The 20,607-nt window shown below is 46.4% G+C and overlaps 1 protein-coding gene across 3 annotated transcripts in view; it reads left to right on the top strand.

Moving 5' to 3' along the window:
- Positions 1-20,607, top strand: part of lzts2a (leucine zipper, putative tumor suppressor 2a) — a 207,360-nt gene that overhangs the window by 101,290 nt on the left and 85,463 nt on the right. Inside the window, exon 1 of one of the 3 annotated variants that reach the window (XM_043713078.2) lies at positions 2,020-2,174. The exons of 1 other annotated variant lie outside the window; for it this stretch is intronic. The gene's annotated coding sequence lies outside the window, so the exon portion shown is untranslated. Of the gene's footprint in view, positions 1-2,019; positions 2,175-20,607 lie in introns of those variants that run through there. One more of the 3 variants, XM_043713073.2, reaches the window with a different exon arrangement.

The raw sequence follows: 20,607 nt of genomic DNA, 5'->3' as shown, positions 1-20,607 counted from the left end.
GTTGGTCAAATTCTGCTGACTGGCAGCTTTCAAACAGGCTGGGACTGTAACTCAGTGCACCCCATCCCCACTCCGACCTGCTGGATTTTTCACTTCATTATGTAATTCAATGTCGAGATCAGAGTGGTGCTGGAAAAGCACAGCAGGTCAGTCAGCATCTGAGGAGCAGGAAAATTGACATTTTGGACAAAAGCCCTTCATTGGGACTGTCCGAGAAGCATGAAAATCGACGTTTCGGACAAAAGCCCTTCATCAGGAATCCTGATGAAGGGCTTTTGCCTGAAACATCGATTTTCCTGCTCCTCGGATGCTGCCTGACCTGCTGTGCTTTTTCAGCACCACTCTAATTTAGACTCTGGTTTCCATCATCTGCAGTCCTCACTTTTGCCTATGTATAAATTCAATATCAGTTCCATTCAGCACCCCATTCTCCTCAAGTCTAACTTACAGTCTGACACAACGGATTCACACTGAACAGCATTTCCTGTGCCCTTTATGTTTGGTACAATATTTACAAAGCAGGTGTAATCCCAATTTGGGTCTCCCTTCCCAATTCTGCTACATTCTACTACATTCTAATAAAACTGACCATGTTTAACTTGTTACGTAGGTAGACTCTTGTTGGACAACAATGCTGGAGCAGTCAGTGTCATTTAGACAGCTTAGCCCAGACACATCTTAGAGTTCAGTGTATTCAGGATGACCTCAGGGATTGAGAGATGTGCAAGGGATATTGATCCTGAAGAAAAAGGGCTCTACCCCTGAAATATTGGCCGACTATTGCTACTCTGTGTGAAACAAACACAGGCTACACTGGAGAAACTCAGCAGGTCAGGCAGCATTTGTGGAGAGAGATTACACTGACTTTCGAAAGAGCGTCCCACCCAGTCCTTGCATTTCCCATGGCCAATCCAGCCTGATCTGCACATCTTTGGACTGTGGGAGGAAACCCACATAGACAGGGAAAACGGGTGTGCAAACTCCACACAGACAGTTGCTCAGGGGTGAAATTGAACCCAGGTCCCTGGGGCAGCAGTGCTAGCCACTGAGCCACTGTGCTGCACCTGTTAAAGGCAGATTTTTAACTCTACTATCTGCAGCTGGGAGACAGCATCTCTGACAGTGCAGCACTCACTTGGTACTGTGGTCAAAGAGCAGTCTGGGTTATACAATCCCGATTCTCAAGAATTCGAACCTCATCCCTGGTAGTTGGGAGGGATGATAGAATGTCAGGATTCTGGGCAGAGATTTCTTTTTGATTTCAACAAAAATATCTGTATCTGGGTGCTGGGGGGTGGGGGTGGAATGAATCACTGCTTTTCACAGTCCGGTGAACTGTGCTGTAGTACATTCATACCCGAGGACATTGGGAGAAAATAGCATTGCTGTAGCCAGATACCACTGTGCAACTCTGCAGGCAGTTCAGTCAGCTGGCAGTCTCAACAGAGAATAGGATCCGCTGTACAGACCCCTCTGGTATGTCAGTGTAGATTGGGAATAGCTGTTTCCTCTCCTGACATAATCGAGAATGAGAGGGCACACAGATAGAAGGTAATTAGTAAAGGAAACAAAAGTGGGAAAAGCCTTTGTCCCTCACACAACAAAAGGGAATGAACGGTCTGGAAATGTGGTAGAGGCGGGTTCACTTGAGGCATTCAGTCGGGGCATTGGATGGTTAATTTAAATAAAAGTGACACTCAGGATTGTGGGGAACGGGCCCGAATTTTATTGCTCCTTCAAGGATCTAGTCCAGCCCCAATGGGCTCTTACTGCACTGAGCTGAGAGTGAGAGAGCAGCGAGGAGTTAATGTAACACAAACTCTCTCGATTAAACTCCTCCCCACGTCGCTTTTCTTTCAAGTCTTCAGGACAGTGAGAACATGCTGACCAGTTCCCCTCCCACCTTGAAGTGTACCCTGAGGCAGGAGGAGGTGGCAGTGGGTTGGGCATTTCATGTGGAGGCGGGCAATGCAATGACAGCTTCAGTTGGACTGTGACTGTGGGCTGGCGAGAAGCAATCACTTTCCCAGCTCGCAAGGAGAGAGAGAGAGAGAGAGTGTGTGTGTATGAGGACGGCAAAGGGAGATTACAGACGGTACTACCGCTGCCTGAGAATCACTGTGTGTACACTAGAGGCTTAGTCTTCAGAGAAACCATGGAGGAGGACAGCAATGGTAAGCAGCTTTATCCAAGTTTAACGGGCACTACTTGAGGGAGAGATCCGGGCCGCAAGGCAACTCGTAAAAACTCACTTCAGAAGGTTAAAATAAAGAGGTTTTGACAATAAATTCGATCAGAATGCCCTTTGCATCTCTCAGTGGCTTGCTTGTAAAGCAGTGTTTATTTTAGAAATGTGGGTTAGATCTCTGCAAGTATCTTCTCTGGATTTTAATTTTCGACTGGCTTAAACTGATTGCGAGTCTTGAAAGTCACCTTTTTTTTATTTGTGCCTGCCGTTCCTAACACAGGAGGAGAAGGAAAGCTGCTGTTGGTTGTGAATTTATTGAGCTGAAAAGGAACAGCGTGCGGAGAGAGTGTGAGGTTGGCTGGCTGAATGAATGAGCTGAGGCTGTGCATTGTAATGTCTGTCCCTCCACCTCCCTTCCCTTCTCTTTTTTTTTCTCTCTCTCTCTCTCTTCCCCTCTCTTCACTTCATTTGTCTTGTTTGTTGAGCTGTTTCTGTAGAGTGTGCGGTTGGAACGCGCCCAGACTGTCCTCTGGTGCTGAGAGATCCTCAGGCCCTTCCCCCCTGGGGTTCCTGATCCACCCACTGATTGTAATTAGTTCAGCTCCTGCCATCCCACTACACCAAAGAGTTAACCTTTTGGAGGCCTGTGAATTTTTGTTTTGTATGCAAGAAGCATTTTACATCTCTCCTATCAGCTTCAAATTAGGACAGTGGAAAAAATATCCACACAGATTTCATGTTGGCAAAATAAGATTTTAAAAAAACCCTTGCGTTTAGCAGGAACTTGTTTGATGACTTTGGATGCTGGTAGTTAATATTCCTTCAGACTCCTGTATGCACCGAGTTTCCAGGGTCTGTTAATGGGCTATGAATGGGGCAGAAACTTAGTGTGGCAACATTGGGAGTCCCTTGCACAGTTTGCACTTATAATATGTCACAGACGGAGGGAGGCAAGTCTCAGTCAGCAAAGCAAAACAGAGGAGGCACTGAGTAAAATGGAGACCAGTCAGTCCGGGATAGTGACTGTGTTAAACCACAGGGAACTGGAGCTTTGGCTCATGTCATTCCAGCGTATCTTGCATTAAAATGGGTCTGAGGTCAGTGGAAAGCGCAGGCTTGGTTGGAAAAGTAGCAATTATATGGACAGGTGTCAACAAAAAATCATATACTATTCCAGAACAGTCTGTTGTTGATCTTGTGGAATTCTAGACGAATGGTCATAAAATTGTAGAGATCTGCAACACAGAAAGAATGTCCTTTGGCCTATCATCTCTATGCTGGTCAAAATCACAACTACTCTAATCCCATTCTACAGCAGGGGGAACATTGATCTGTTATTTCTCTGCAACTCGGCTGGTCCCAGGTTTTCCTCCCAAACCAAAAGAGAAAATGCTGGAAAATCTCAGCAGGTTTGGCAGCATCCGTAAGGAGAGAAAAGAGCTGACGTTTCGAGTCTAACTGACCCTCTGTCAGCTCTTTTCTCTCCTTACAGATGCTGCCAGACCTGCTGAGATTTTCCAGCATTTTCTCTTTTGGTTTCAGATTCCAGCATCCGCAGTAATTTGCTTTTACCCAGTATTTCCTCACTGTCCTGATTTTCTTTTCAGACAAGCCATTTCTTCAGGTTCTTATCCGGATTCAGTTTGGAAAGCCCGACCCACCAAACAGGCAGGCCACATATTCTAGGTCATAGGCCTCTCATTGTTTTGGAAAGAAAAGTCTCAGATTGCGTTTCAGCAATTATCAGAAATCAACATCTTTTCAACTCTCCCACTGAGAGCAGTTTCTGTATCAGATTGGAACGTAGGAACAGGAGTAGGCCATTCAGCCCCTCCAGCCTGTCCCACCATTCAGGGAGATCATGGCTGATCTGTGGCCTAACTCCATAGACCTGCCTTTGGCCCATATTCCTTAATACCATTACTTAACAATAATTTATCTCTTTCAGATCTAACATACACAACTGATCCCTGATCCACTGCTGTTTGTGGAAGAGAGTTCCAAACCTCTCCCACCCTGTGTGTGTGTGTGGAAGTGCTTCCCACCATCTCTCCTGAACAGTCTGGCCCTGATTCTGACTATGCCCCTAGCTCTAGAGTTGCCAACCACTGGAAATAGTTTATTTTTACCTACCCTATCCCTTCCTGTTAGGTTTAAATAAATAATCATGATTAGATTCCCTAGAGTGTGGAAACAGGCCCTTCAACCCAACCAGTCCACACCAACCCTCCAAAGAGTAACGCACCCAGACCCACTTCCCTCTGTGAGCAAATTAGCATGGCCAATTCACTTGACCTGCACATCTCTTGAAGACTTTGATCAAATCACCCCTTAACCTTCTCAATTTTGGAGAAGACGTACCTGATTTATATAATCTCTCATCATAATCTAACCCCTGAGGTCCCAAGTTTCATTCTTGTAAACTTGCTTTGTACTTACTACAAGGTGAATCTATCCTTTCTGAGGTGTGGTGCACAGATCTGTTCCAAGTGGGGACTAACCAGGGGTTTGTATAATTGCATCATAACCTCTCCATCCCTGTAGTCCAATCCTCTCGATATAAGGGCCAACATTCTGTTAGCTTTCATGATTATTTTCTGCACCTGGTCATGGCATTTAAAAGATTGATACTCCTGAACCCCCAAATCTCTTTGGACATCTGCTGTGTTTAACTTCATTCCATCTAGAAAATACCCCGATCTGTCCTTCTTCCTTCCAGAATGGATAGCCCCCATAACTTGTTCACATTGAACACCATCTGTTACAGTTTTGCCGATTCACCTAGTCTGTCAATATCCCTGTGTAATTTTATGCTGTTATCTACACTGTCTACAATGCCACCTAACTTTGCTTCATCAATGACCTTCCCTCCATCTCAAGGTACCACATCCACAAACATCCACTCCCTCCACCACCCACTCTCAGTAGCAGCAGTCTGTACTATTTAACAAGATGCACTGCAGAAATTCACCAAATGTTCTCAGACAGCACCTTCCAAACCCATTCCCCTTTGCATTTAGATGGACAAGGGCAGCATGGGAACACCTCCCCCCTAACAAGTTCCCCTTCAAACCACTCACCATCCTGACTTGGAAATATATCGTCGTTCCTTTACTGTGGCTGGGTCAAAATCCTGGAATTCCCTTCCTAAGGGCGTTGTGGGTCTACCCACAGCACATGGACTGCGGTGATTCAAGAAGGCAGCTCATCCTTCTCAAGGGGCAACTAGGGACGGGCAATAAATGCTGGGCCCAGCCAGTGATGCCCATGCCCCATGAGCGATTATTTTAAAAAGGGCTGTTTTGGGTTTCTGTTATTTATAAACCATGTTATTTGTAAACCTCAATGAGATAATGAGCAGACACATCAGTTTAAAGATCAGATCAATGTTTTGAGGAAAGGTCACTCGACCCAAAACATTAACTCTGATTTCTCTCTGCAGATGCTGCCAGACCTGCTGAGTTTTTACAGCAATTTCTGCCTTTGTTTGTGATGTACAGCACCCACAGTTCTTTTGGTTTTTACCGGGGAGAGCTGCCCTGTTTGCAGAATTGTCATGGTGCAGAAAGGAGGCCATTTGGCCCATTGTGTCGGTTCCTTGCACCAATGCTGTGGGGATCTTTTATGTTGACTTGAGGGAGTAGGCAGGGTTTCAGTTTGGCAGCTCCTCCTCAGGGCAGCCCCTCCTAAATTGCAGCAACCTCTCAGTCCTTGACAGGTCCACCTACCTGAGCAATGGGCTAGATTGTCCCAGCATGCAATGTGAGCCTTTAACATTCTCATGGAGAAGTGACATAGCTAGCCACGGTCAATACCTTTGTCGTGGGGTGAATGGAAGAATCATATCCTTGCAGAGGCGAATCTTGTCTTTACACCGAGTTTAAAAAGTTCGGGATCCTTGTAGGAGGCAAACTTCCATAGCTGCTGTCAGTCGATGTGGAGCTGGAAAAGTACAGCAGGTCAGACAGCATCTGAGGAGCAGGAAAGTCAATGGTTCTGCCCGAAATGTGCTGTGTTTTCTCAGCAACACATCTACTGACTTTGGCTTCTGCAGTCCTTGCTGTCTCCATAGCTGCTGCCTCAGCTCTGCTATCCTGACCAATCCTGCAGCAATGGCAGTGGTTATAATGCTTCTTTAATCTTTGGTAAAAGTGGACTATCTCTCCCTGAATCATCAACAGTGTGCTTTGGCTCCCCAGCTACATTCTCACCTTTTTTGTAGACATGTATTCCTCAGGTTATTAATCGCCCTTTAATTACGGACACGCCAACCAGACAAATGCATTTGCCAACTCAGATTAACAAGACTCGCTTTCCCGTTTATTCTTTGAGAAAGTTTGCTCCAGGTTTGTTTACAGTCAGGCAGTCCTCCCACTGCAGGTTTGGGCAGTGAACTCTACAATGAAACTTTAGACTGGGCTGGGTCGGGTGAATTCCCATTGTGTCTTTTACTCATCGTCCCTCCTCTCTTGGAAGTAGGGAGGGGGCGGGTCACAGAGATGGACAGCACTGAGAACGGCCTTTTGGCCCATCGAGTGTGTGTTGGTCATAGACAATCACCTAACTATCCTAATTCCAATTTCTGTTGCTTCTTGAATGTTCTGAGGATTTCTGTCTCTACAACCCTTCCAGGCACAGACCTCAAGGTAACGTCACCATGACCATACCTGACCATAGTCCTACCCTTTCATTAGAGCGCACGAGAGATATGATTGGTGGTAGTTTAATGTGAGGGTCACTACACCTCAGACAAGGGTAGAGATTCAGAAGGACAGTCCTTCATGGTAACCTCAGCTGGTTCAGGATTTGAACCCACGCTGTCGGTGTCACTCTGTTTCAGTAGCCAGGCATCCAGCCAACTGAGCTAACCAGGCCCACCATCCTCTGGGTGAAAGCATATTTCCTCACGTTCCTTCTAAACCTGCTGCCCCTTACCATAAATCTGTGAACCCCTTCCCCACGCCACTGATCCCTGTACCATGGGGAAAAGTTTCTTCCTGTCTCCCCTGCCTGTGCCCCTCATAATTCTGTACAAGTCCCCTCTCAGTCTCCACTGCTCCAAGGAAAACAAAACCCAGTGTATCCAATTTCTCTTCATAATTAAAACTTTCCAGCTCAGTCGTATCCAGGTATAGTCAGTCCATCCAGAAAGCAATGGCTGTGTTCTCGTGCATCCGTGCTTTGTAGAAAATCACGCTTTAGAAACAGCGCGTAAAGTGTTGGCGATGTAATCACATTACAGCCAACACACACCTTAAAATTATACACTTTACAAGCAGCACCCTAATTCGTCAATCATGTTACAACAAATTCGCGTTGAGGAAACATGCATTAAAGCAGATCAACCTGTCTAACCTCCTGTGCACCCTCTCCACTGTTATCATATCGTTAAAAGGGTGGCACAGTGGTTCAGTGGTTAACACTGCTGCCTCACGGTGCTCAGGACCCAGATTTAATTCCAGCCTTGGGTGACTGTCTGTGTGAAGTTTGCACATTCTTCCCGTGTCTGTGTGAGTTTCCTCCCACTGTCCAAGCATACGCAAGTATGCTTAGGGTGTCCAAGCATATGCTTAGGGTGGATTAGCCATCCTAAATTGCCCACACTGTTCAGGGATGTTCAGGCTAGGTGGGTTAGCCATGGCAAAAACAGAGATGGGGTGGGTCTGGGTGGGATGCTCTTTAGAGGGTCAGTGTGGGCTGAATGGCCTGCTTTCACACTGTGGGGTTCAACGATCCTAAATCAGGAGAGCTTAAAAATATACACTGAGGTCCTCCTGTGTGTGCACTCCACACGTCATTGGATGGGCCACAGATTCAAGAAAACAATTTGCTTGTTAGTGCCTATTCATATTCTCCTTGAGAACAGCAGTGGTGGACTTTCTTGAATATAGATGGATGTGTGTAAAAAAAATAAAGTAACAGGAGACTAATAGCGTGCAGCCCTTTAGGTCTGTTCTGTTGTTGGATCATTTGCAAACGTCACTTTGACACATTCATTCCACCTGGCCTTGTCGAGTCCCCTTGGCTCACTTTATTGATCTCCCACCCCGTGGGACAACAGTCCATGGAGTCTAGCTTCAGTCCATGGTTAAATATGGAGTCGATGTGGATGTTCCAGACAGGCCAGTCTGCACTCCTGTGGGCTGAATGCTGAGTCGGAGGCATTTATTGCAGCAGTTGGCACCTTGCTGTGGGAACACTTGCTGTTAAAGGTGTCAAACTCAGGAATTCTGGGATTTTGACCCACAGCTCCTGGAGAAAACCAGGTTTGACTGTCTCGACCCCAAGGATATCCAGAAACTTCAGCTCACTCATCCCGCTACCCTACACCACACCACCTGTTCTGTTTGCATTGTATACCCTTTTTATTTAATTGGTTACAATATTTGCAGTTACTGTCAGACCCTGTGAAGTGGTGGGGAATGGAAATGAGCTGATGGTGTTTCCCACTGTATCACCGTTGCATGGGGGCCTCAAGTGTCCATAGTGACGACCATTACCAGCTGATAGGTATTGTTGATGCAGAAGGGCTAACAAAACGTCAGATCCAGTTTAATATCTTTGCTTTACACCACGTTCTTTCCAGTCAGTGATGGCAGGGTTAGGGAACCTGAAGGCCAATAAACAAATCTGGTTTATGGCTTCATTCCTTTTGGTCCCTGCTACAGATGTATGAGAGGAGGTGAACCATATGACCTTTGTGTGGAACATAGCATTGGGTGTGAGGCAGTGTGACTGAGGCAGAACTTTACCCATGATCTTTACTCAGGAGAAATGGTTCCTCATAATTAGTCTCAGATTTATATTGACGGTTTTGCCTTCCACACTGTAAATCACTGTACCTCCTTGTTTTCTCCTATATATTCACTAACTGCCCTGTTCAGACACACCTCTGCGACCTGAACTTTGGTCTCCTGGCTTAGATTCGAGAGTGTGGTGCTGGAAAAGCACGGCAGGGTCAGGCAGCACCCAAGAAGCAGGAGAATCGACATTTCAGGCATAAGCCCTTTAGCAGGACTCATTTTGCCTGAAACGTTGATTTTCCAGCTCCTCAGATGCTGCCTGACCTGCTGTACTTTTCCAGCACCACACTCTTGACTCTGATCTCCAGCATCTGCAGTTCTCACTTTCTTCTCCTGGCTCAGAGGTAGGGACACTACCAATGTGCCAGCAATGCCAGCAAGCCATTGAAGGTGAGGGTGGGGCAGGGAGAGCAGGAAGGGGTTAAATCAAAGTGGAGTTGGGGGGGGTTGGAAAGCACTGTGGTGCCCACCTCTCTCTCTGAAAGCGTTGATGGGCACCCCTCTCTCTCCAATGACACCGGGCTCAGATGTAACCATGGAAAAGGGGCGGGCAGTTGGCAGAGATAACCCCCTCCTTGGCCCGCTGCCTGGACCTGGTTATATCCAGCTTGGCCAGGCCCAGAAGCAGACCCATGAGGAGATCCTCCAGTCTGGCTACACCCCTCCGCACAGGGTGCCCAAAGATCAGGAACTGAAGTGCTAACAAAAAACACAACAAAAGATCTTTCAAGTAACGACAATGGGTCTGTCCTCCTTTAAGATTTTGCTTGTAACCTGGCTCACCTGTGCTAATATCAGATTCTCTCTCCCATGAAGTGCTCTGGGATTTTTTTTGCTTTAAAGGGTGCTCCAGAAATGCCCGATGTTACGCTGCCACAGTTCAGTTGGGTGTGTTAATTAGATGTGAGGGGGTGCCTGGTCGCAGTATGGACTATAGCTGTTTAGACTTGGCCCTGTGAATTCAGTACCTCACTGTTGACTCAGCTGCCTGCTATTACCGGGCTGTTTGGACTGTTGCTGAGGATCGAGTGACATGGCAAACCCGCCAACCACATCGCAGCACTCTGCAGAGTAATTAGTTTCTGTCATTCATCAGTTTTTAAAAAATCCATCTGATGCACTTCTTTCAGCAATGAAAGCTTCGCTTGTTCCTGATTCATTGAGAAGATGTTTGTGCGGAGAGTGGTGTGGCTTGTGCTGTGCAGTGTATTGATGAATGCGCTGTGCAGTGAAGTGTCACTGAGGGCTCCAGCCTGTGCTTACTGTGCAGCTGGAAGTGGGTATACCTGGAGCATATCTGGAATTGCGGTGGAGGCCCTTCCCAAAGGAACAGACTGTGCCATCCAAGGATTTTACTCAGGGTTCAGCTGGCAATGGGATCTGAAACCCATTGGCTGGGTACAAGCAAGATCAGCTATTCAATTGTTAACCAGTGTGTGTTGCTGACGCATGCGTATACGTATGTATGTGTACGTGTGTGTGTGTGCATGTGTGTGCAGCATGTCTACATGTGTGCACAGCCGGTGTGTTTATGCCATATGAGTCCATGTTTGTGTGCAGTGCATGTGTACATGTGCACGTATGTATTTATGTGCAGCAAGTCTGTGTACACATGTTTGTGTGATGCACACATGTTTGTGAATATATTTGTATGCAGCGTGCATGCAAGTATCAACACGTTTATGTGTGGATATAAATTTATACATGGCGGGCACACGTGCGTGGACACATGTTTGTGTGCAGTACGTGTGTGTACATTGCTTTGCTCATTGTAGATAGACGATCGGTATGCATTTGGATGGCACTTGTCTCTGCAACATTGGGTTATTAAGGATGTGGAAGCTCAATGTAGAGTCTGATAGGTTTCCAATTAGGAATGAGATGCAGGAATTGGAAGATCACAAAGGAAAATGACATTGAGCCCGATGATTTGCATTGATCTAGAATGGCAGAGTAGGTTAGATGGGTTGAATGGCTTGCTCCTATGTTCCCACAACAGGATCAGATTCAACTCACTTCCCCAGAGTCCCAGGGAAGCAGTTCAGGCTCACTCCAATACACTGTGCCCTGCTGGTAACATCCCAGCACAGCTTACTGAAGCAGCGTGTACTGAGCGTGTGTTAGCATCACCGTGATGATAGATTGGTTTCCCACCTCGTCGTTGCCCCAGGCTGTCTCCAGTCACGTTACAGCCAATGACCTTGTATTAAAGGGGAGTCTCATTCAGCTACAGCAATGAGATAAATGATCTTTAGATTATTTTTAATCAAGTTGTTTAATCAAGCTCAGAATCAATATGAACTCCCTGATTGGGGCTGTTAATCTGGTCTAATCAGGGAGCCCTGGCTGACAGATATAAACAGGAGTGTAAGAGGTTCTGTTCACTCTGAGAGCTGGCTCTGAGGGAGCTGAGTCAGTATCAAGTGCTATGCACATGGAAATAAAGGGGGACTTGGTAACGGGATACCAGCCTTCATGGAGTTATCTCACTGTTCGTACATGTTATGGCACACCTCTATGATGGGGGCTATTGCGTTGCTGTGGTAACATCCCTAACTCTGAGACAGGAGGCCTGGGTTCAGGTGATACCTATTCCAGAGATGTGTAATACCATCCCTGAGCAGGTTAATTAAAGATATTGGCACCTCTGTGAAAACTGGGACTTGAACTTGGACCTTTTGGCCCAGAGTTAGACCCAACAAACAAAAAGGCACTGATGAGATTTGCCAGCTGCAGTACAGTGCCAAAATGTGAAATGAAGACCTTTTATTGGTTTGAGCAACTCCTTCTATAATGCCGTGGACCCATTAACAGAGAAGAGAGGACCGAGGTTTAAGATCTAACCTGAAAAATAGCACCTCTGACTGTTTGAGGGAGCGATGGCCTAGTGGTATTATCGCTAGACTATTAATCCAGAGAGCCAGGTAATGTTCTGGGGAGCTGGCTTCAAATCCCAACATGGCAGATGGAATTTGAATTCAACAATAATCTGGAGACAAGAGTCTAATGATTACCATGAATCGGGAAGAATCCATCTTCTTCACGAATGAAACATCAGTCCTCACCTGGTCTGGTCTACATGTGACTCCAGACCCACAGCAATGTGGTTGACTTGCAACTGTCCTCTGGGTAATTAGAGATGCGCAATCAATGCTTGCCCAGCCAGTGATACCCACATCCTGTGAATAAAAAAGCTCCACTCCCTGATTACCAGCCTGGGGATTTGAACTCCAATTCTTGGGAGTGGGATTTGACCCCATACCCTTCTGAGTGAAATACTACCCACCGAGTTAGAGGTAGGACTGGGAACGAGGAAAGGAGTAATGTCTGAAGGCCCTGCTGCTCTGGGAAACTGAACGGCCCAGTCGGACTCTTGCGTTCTGGCCTCATTGTGTGAACTGGGCCCTGTTTATTTGTTGAGGAGAAAGTGAGGACTGCAGATGCTGGAGATCAGACATGAAAATGTGTTGCTGGAGAAGCGCAGCAGGTCAGGCAGCATCCAAGGAGCAGGAGAATCGACGTTTCGGGCATAAGCCTGAAGAAGGCCTGAAGAAGGGCTTATGCCTGAAACGTCAATTCTCCTGTTCCTTGGATGCTGCCTGACCTGCTGCGCATTTTCAGCCCTGTTTATTTGTCACCCGTTATGAATAGGCAGCTGGAGCACCGATTGCCCACCGGACAGCCACTGGCAGGAGAATGGGGAGATCAGCTTCGGATTCCCGCTCTATGGAAGTGGGAGCAAGTGGGGCCTGATCCTAGGGAGTGAAAGCAGTGCGTGACAAAGCTGCGAGACAGGGCACGGATTAACGGGAGACTGGCCCCAACTCAATGCTGCCGAGAGTGGTGTTTCCAAGCTGCTGTCTCCTTCTCTGCTCCTTCCAGTGGCATCTTATAGACATTTTCTAATCAGAGATTAAACCACAGACCGAAATAACCAAATGTTCAGAAGATACCAGACCAGTTTGATCAAACAGTTGAGCTAAGCCAGCTGAGATATTCAGGGATGTTGGAAATATAATGATCTGGATTCCCAATCAGGAGGAACTTCTAAGCAAGGTGGTCTTTGTTGATCATGAGTATACAATACTGTTGCAACTCTTATGTTTTGGAGATTTATTCAATATAGAGTTAGCTCAGTTGCACTTGTGCAAAGTAGCCTATTTACTAATGAACTAAGCTGATCCAATCCCGTTCCACGCTGAACAGCCTGTATTCATGTAGCATCTTTTAACATAGAAAACACGTAAGGCACTTCACGCAGATTACTTCAGACAGGCTGCCACCATTACGACATTTAAAAGACACCTGGATGTATGTGTGTGAATGGGAAGGGTTTAGAGAGATATGGGTCAAATGCTGGCAAATGGGACTAGATCAGACTGGGGTGTCTGGTCAGCGTGGATGAGTTGGACTGAAGGGTCTGTTTCCATGTTGTATGACTCTGTGAATCTGAATAGGACCTGGAGTAGGCCAATGGACTCCTCCAACCTGCTTCCCCATTCAGTAGGATTGTGGCTGATCTGACATTCCACATGTTCACTTTCCTACCCTTGCCCTGTAATCCTTGATCCTCCGGCCTATCAGGAATCCATCTCAGCCTGAAATATACACAAAGACTCTGTCCCCGCAGCTCTCTATAGCAAGGAGTTCCAAAGACACTCATCCATCTGAAAGAAGAAATTCCTCCTCATCTCTGTCTTCAATGTCAGGTATTATTGCACACATTGGAGCAGGTGAGACTTGAATCCAGGATTCCTGGCTCAGAGGCAAGGACAATACCACTGTACCACAGGCGTCCTGTTAGCTCTCTGTACACCACAGTGAGAAACTTATTTCCTTCCTTTTTCATTGTCTAACACTATCATTTCCAAATTCACTTTGTTGAAAGAAAACACAAAGATGTGCAGGTTGGGTGAATTGGCCATTCTAAATTGCCCATAACGTTAGGTGCATTAGTCAGAGGGAAATGGGTCTGGGTGGGTTACTCTTCGGAGGGTCGGTGTGGACTTGTTGGGACGAAGGGCCTGTTTCCACACTGTAGGGAATCTAATCTAATCTAAAATTTTTAAAATTGTGAATGAACTTTGTGAATAAGGAAGTGAATAAAGAGGAAAGGTCATTAAACAGAGAACATAGACGAAAGGCGATTGACAGAACGATGAGAAACATTTTGTCTTGCACACCGAGTTGTTTGTATCTGTACCAGGAAGGGGTGGTAGGAGCAAATTCAACAATAACTTTCAGAATGGGAATTGTAGACATCATCAAAGAGGGAATATTTGCGGGGATATCAGGAGTGGGGGGAGCTGACTGGAATAGCTCTTATGATGATCCAGCACAGGCAGATGGACTGAAAGGCAGCCTCCTGATCTGCTTCATTCCTTGAATAGTGAAGAGATGAAATTGTCACTGCATCAGCAAATGGGAATTCTTTACCTAGCCTTTATGGCATTCAATGTAAGTTGATCCAGCAAAGGTTAATCGAGCACGGGGGAGTCCACCTGTTAATGGGCCTAAGAGGAAACTCCAACAATCTTTGTTCAATTGGCATATTTTATACTTCCCTTTAGTGTGACATTCTCCTCCTCAACTATCTTCACCCAGTTCTCCTCATCAGCTTCTTACCTTAGACTCATAGTTGTACAGCATGGAAATGTTCCCAAACTAAACTAGTCCCACCTGCCTGCATTTGGCCCATATCCCTCCAACCCTTTCGTGTTCGTGAACTTATCCAAATATCTTAAACATTGTAACTGCACATGCATCCACCACTTCCTCTGGCTGTTCATTCCACACATGAAGCACTTTTTATGAATTAGAATTAGAATCCCTACAGTCGGAAACAGGCCCTTCGGCCTAACAAGTCCACACCAACCCTCCGAAGAATAACCCACCCAGACCCATTTCCCAACCCTATTATGTTACATTTACCCCTGACTAATGCACCTAGCCTACACATCCCGTACACTACGGGCAATTTAACATGGCTAATTCATCCTAACCTACACATTTTTGGACTGTGGGAGGAAACCAATGCAGAAATGGGGAGAATGTGCAAACTCAACACAGGCAGTCGCCCGAGGTTGGAATCGAACCTGAGTCCCTGTTGATTTGAGGCAGCAGTGCTAACCACTGAGCCACCGTGCCACTCTCAGTATAAGAAAAAAAAATCCCCTCTTGTTCTTCTTAAATCATTCTCTTCTCATCTTAAAAATATGCCCAATAGTTTTGAAATCCCCCACTTAGTGAAAGCACCCTTGTCTATTTATCCTATCCATGCCCCTCATGATTTTGTAAACCTCAATAAGGTCACCCCTCAACTTCCTACACTCCAGTGAGAAAAATCCCAGCCTTTCCAGTCTATCTTTAGGTCTCAAACTCTCAAACAAGGGCAGGACTTTTATAATTAATAGTGAGGCCTTGGGTTGAGGTGTAGAACAGAGAGAGGTAGGGCTTCAGGTACACAATGCTTTGAAATTTGTGTCAGAGGTAGACAGGGGGGTGAAGGCGGTGTTTAGCATGCTTGCCTTCATTTCTCAGACCTTTGAGTACAGGAGTTGGGACATCATGTTGAGGTTGTACAGGACATTGGTGAGGCCTCTTCTGGAACACTGTGTCCAGTTCTGATTGCCCTGGTAGAGGAAGGACATTATCAAAACTGGAGAGGGTCAGAAAAGATTTACCAGGATGTTGTTGAGAATGGAGGGTTTATCATACAACTTTCTGACTCCCCACTTTATGTTCCACATCAGTTCATCTTAATCTACCAACCGACCTAATACCATGGTCTTGTAATTCATTGGCTGGTTGTCTCTGATCCTTCCCCTAAAGATGTCTCCTCTTCTGTGTATCTTTTCACCTGACCCTCCGTCTCACAGGCGGTTTGCAAGGAAGGCAGTCCTCCAGTTTTAGTAGCTTTTAGCTTTCTGCTCAGTATCCTGCAGCTCTCTATATTTATTTAAAGTGATGTACAAAAAACGCAAAGGTGATGTGAGGAAAATCTTTCTCACCCAGCGCATAGTTAGGATGCAGAGTGCACTGCCTGGAAACCTGGTGGAGGCAGGTTCAATTGAGGTGTTGGATGGTTATTTGGATATAAATGATGTGCAGGGATAGAGGGGAAAATAGAAGATGGGCACGAGGGGGTAGAACTGGTACTGGCATGGTGGGCCGAATGGAAGGTGGCGAACAAGTGGAGAGTGCTTATCCTGCCCTTGGCTTTGTTATTAGGGACATAGAGTACAAGGAGAAAGTGAGGACTGCAGATGCTGGAGATCAGAGCTGAAAAATGTGTTGCTGGAAAAGCGCAGCAGGTCAGGCAGCATCCAAGGAGCAGGAGAATCGACGTTTCGGGCATAAGCCCTTCTTCAGGCTAGAGTACAAGAGCAAGGAGGTGGTGTTAAACCTGCTCAGGACACTTGGTGGACTTGGACTGGAGTATTGTGTCCAATGTGTGGATGCCACATTGTAGGAAAGATGTGAAAGTGCAGAAGCAATTTATACGAATGTTTCCAGGAATGAGTAACTTCAGTTATGAGGAGCGATTGAAGAAGTTGGGGCTGAGAGCAGAAGGTGGAGAGGAGATTTACAGAGGCTTTCAAAATCATGAGTGGGCCAGGCGGAGTAAATGGAGAGAGACAGTTCCAGTGTGTGAAAGGGTCAAGAATGAGAGGATCATGGATTTAAAATGATCTGCAAACGAAGCAAGGGTGATGTGGGGAAAGCATTGTTTTCCTCAGTGAGTTGTTTAGGGTATAGAATGCACTGCCTAGAAACACGGTGGAGGCGGATTCAATTAAAGAGAGCATTGGATGGTCATCTGGATAGAAATGGTGCAAGGGAAATTGGGGGGGTGTGGGGGGGGAAGGCAGGGACTGTTGCTGGCCTGATGGGCTGAATGGCCTCTTCCTGTACTGTAATAGTTCTGAGATTCATTAACGAGAACAATTAAATTCATTAGGAAATGTAATTAACACCAGGTTTCCTTGGAGAAAATTGCATGTTCGATGAGATCCCCTATCCAGTGGATTGTTCCATTGGGGAGGTGGTGACCTAGTGGTTTTGTCACTAGACTGGAGACCCAGGTCATGTTCTGGGGACCCAGATTTGAATCCTGCCAAGGTAGATGGTGGAATTTGAGTTTTAAAGAAATATCTAGAATTAAGAGTCTAATGATGACCATAGGTCCATTGTTGGAAAAACTCATCTGGTTCACTCATGTCCTTTAGGGACCTCACCTGGTCTGGCTGACATGTGACTCCAGACCCACAGCAATGTGGTTGACTCTTAACTGCCCTCTGGGCAATTAGGGATGGACAATAAATGCTGGTGTCTAGCTAGAGACATCTCCATCCTGTGAATGAATTTAAAAAGAAACTGGGTAACTTGTGTAGGTCAATGGGAATAGGTGGTAAAGACGCAGCGGGGTTGCAGTAGTGCCCTGCGCTGGTGATGGGTTCATTATTTCTTCAGGGTCTCCTTGTATGCCGTCACCTCCTAACGCAGTTGGCATGCTCTGGGTCCCCACTGACGATGGTGCTGTAAGGTTGGAATAACAGTGCTCAATGTTTGTTGTTTGGTTAATCTCACACTGAACCTTCCTTCACACATCTCTGTAAAGAGAGCAGTAAAAATTCCTGTCCACAGCTTCACAGGGCTATCTCCCCCGAGTCTCCCTTTCACAATGACAGTCCAGCTTCTCAAAACATTTGGGAAAAACAAATGTTTTATTTGAGGCAGCCAAATGTGCTTATTTTCCCAACGGAGAGTTGAAGGGGGGAGGGGTGCGATGCTGGAGGGTAAAGGAACATGTGTTCTTCTAGTTTGTTTTCGTGGTCTGTTAGTCAGTTTAACCAAGATTGAAAAAACAAAGAGCATCTCTCTGTGTTTACATTGAGAACGTAAGGCGGATAGTAGAGGAACTCCCATATTCTCTTTCCCAGGCTTTGTTCTCCCAAAAGGCCATCGCCTGCTGATCAAGCCTTCGTTTCCAGAATGTTCCAGGTGGTCATGTGTGATGGCAGGGGGCCAATGAGTGGGACTCCTAGATAATTGCTTTCCAAGATCAGAAGTCATGTGATACCAGGTTATAGTCAAACAGGTTTATCTGAAGTCACAAGCTTTCAGAGCGCTGCTCCTTCGTCGGGTGAAGTCCACTTTTTTAAGTAAACTTGTTGGACTGTAACCTGGTGTCGTGTGACTTCTGACCTTGTCCACCCCACTCCAACACCATCACCTCCACTCGATAGCCTTCCAAGGCCCTCTGAGGTTGAGGAGAGATTCACAAATCTGGATCTGTGCCACTTTGAGTTGCACTGGATGGTCCGCTCTCTCTGAAGACTTGAGTCTGGCTCAGTTGGTGAAAATGTTTCAAGCAGAAGGTGAGACTGGACAAAATGACCGTAGTTGCCACTTGGCCCGCCCGTTCTTCTGGACACGTGGGCCAGCTTTTCCCACGGAACATTTCCCAAGAGTCGGATTGTCGCTCCTTCCTCCGAACGATTCTGTCTTAAAATTCCCACCTTTCTGTATGGCACCCCTTCCCCCACCATCCTCCCCATGTCTACATTTCATTCCAGTTCTACAACCCCCTTTGCAGACTCTGCATGTTCCCCTCCCCCATGCCTCCAGGGCAATTAAGGATGGACAGTAATTGCTGGTGTAGCCAGTGATGGTCAGATCCCATGGTGGAATAATAAAGACCCTGACCAGGTGAGAGCTGAATGTCTCCCCGTTCTGCTTGGGCCCCTGGGTGACATAAAACTGGGAAATCTGGATCTCAGAAAGGTTGCTTCTGCACCACCGAGACAGTTGGTTAGAGCGTAGGAGACTGAGGGGGGATCTTATATAAGTGTATAAGATCATGAGAGGCATGGATAGGGTGAATGCACTCAGACTTTTTCTCAGGATTGAGAAATCGAGGACTAGGGGGCATCAGTTTAAGGTTAAAGGGGAAAGAATAAAAGGGAACCTGAGGGGCAACTTTTTTTTACACAGAGGGTAGTATGTATATGGAATGAGCTGGCAGCAGAAGTGGTTGAGGTGGATACATTAACAATATTTAAAAGGCATTTGGGCAAATACATGGATAGGAAAGGATTAGAAGGATATGGGCCTAGCGCAGGGAAATGGGGTTAGCGTGGATGGACATTTTGGTCGGCATGGACCAGTGCGGGCCAAAGGGCCTGTATTTGTGCTGTAGGACCCTATGACTCTAACACCGAGATTGTCACTCACATGGTAAGTGGTAAAAGCAGCTGCTCTGGGCGTGCAATGGAAATATTTTCAGAGATCTAGTGGGATGGGGGGAGATTGGAGTGAGGGTTCTCCAGTGACCAGGGCATATGATCAAAAGAGAAGTACAGCACAGGACCAGGCCCTTCGGCCCTCCAAGCCTGTGACGATCACCATGCCCAAACTAAACTAAAAAACAAGCCTTTTGCCCTTATTCAGTCTATATCCCTCTATTCCCTCCCTGTTCATGTAACCATCCAGATATCTCTGAAATGTTTCCAACATCCCTGCTTCCATCCTCTCGACTGGCAGTGCGTTCCAGGCTCCAACACTCTCTGTGCGAAAAACATCCCTTGCACATTTCCCTGAAACTTCCCCCTCTCTCTCTACTTGAACCCGTGCCCCTATTTAATTGAAACTTCAACCCTGGGAAATAGCGTCTGACTATCCACCCTATCTATGCCCCTCATGATTTTTTAGACCTCTATTAGGTCTCCTCTCAGCCGCCATCTTCCCAATCTTTTTAATCCCAGTCTTTTTAATCCCAGTCTTTTTGACCTTTCCTCACAGCCAATGCCCTCGAGACCAGGCAACATTCTGGTGAACCTTCTCTGCACTCCAGATGCCCCACAGACCCTCCTTTTGGTTCTTGGCTCTCTGCTGTCCTTCTGATGTGTTGCAGGACACTATAGAGTTCTTGGTTCAGTGCAGAAGAAAGCATGACCTGAGATTCCCAGTTCCCTGAAGGACCACTTTCTAGTCATCAGTCACATTGTGTCACTAGCACACACTCGATCCACATCACTCTGGGTGTTACAGCTAATGAGCTGACACTGCACCGAGTAAGAGAGCTGTAACTAGCTGGGTTAATCCTGCAGTCTTCCCAAAGTCTGGTGCACCTTCGTTATTTACATTCAATCTTAGAACACAAGGCTGCAAATTCAGGAACTGAACGAAGGAACTTTAACCACAACAAGAGTTTTTTTTAATGGTTGTAGTAGATTCTTCTACAAACAGGACGCTCTTCACTTGAACCAGAGGGGTACTAATATCCTGGGTGGAAAATTTGCAGGTGCTATTCAGGTGGGTTTAAACTAGCTCAGCAGGGGGATGGGAACCTGAGGTGTGGTTCCAGTGCACAGGAGGATGAGAGTAGGGAGGGCATGGACAAGGTTTCACAGTCACAGGAATGTGCTGACAGATAGCAAACTGGTTTGAAGTGTGTCTACTTCAACACCTGGAGTATCCGGAATAAGGTAGGTGAGCTTGCAGCATGGATAGGTACCTGTGACTTCTATGTTGTGGTCATTCTGGAGACATGGATAAAGCAGGGTCAGGAATGGATGTTGCAGTTTCCAGGGTTTAGATCTTTCATTAAGATCA

The sequence above is a fragment of the Chiloscyllium plagiosum genome, unplaced genomic scaffold, assembly GCF_037043375.1.
Source record: "Chiloscyllium plagiosum isolate Xiang-an unplaced genomic scaffold, Cpla_swu_hap1 HiC_scaffold_22, whole genome shotgun sequence".
Classification (NCBI taxonomy): Eukaryota; Metazoa; Chordata; class Chondrichthyes; order Orectolobiformes; family Hemiscylliidae; genus Chiloscyllium; species Chiloscyllium plagiosum.
This window is presented reverse-complemented; position numbering and strand designations above follow the sequence as displayed.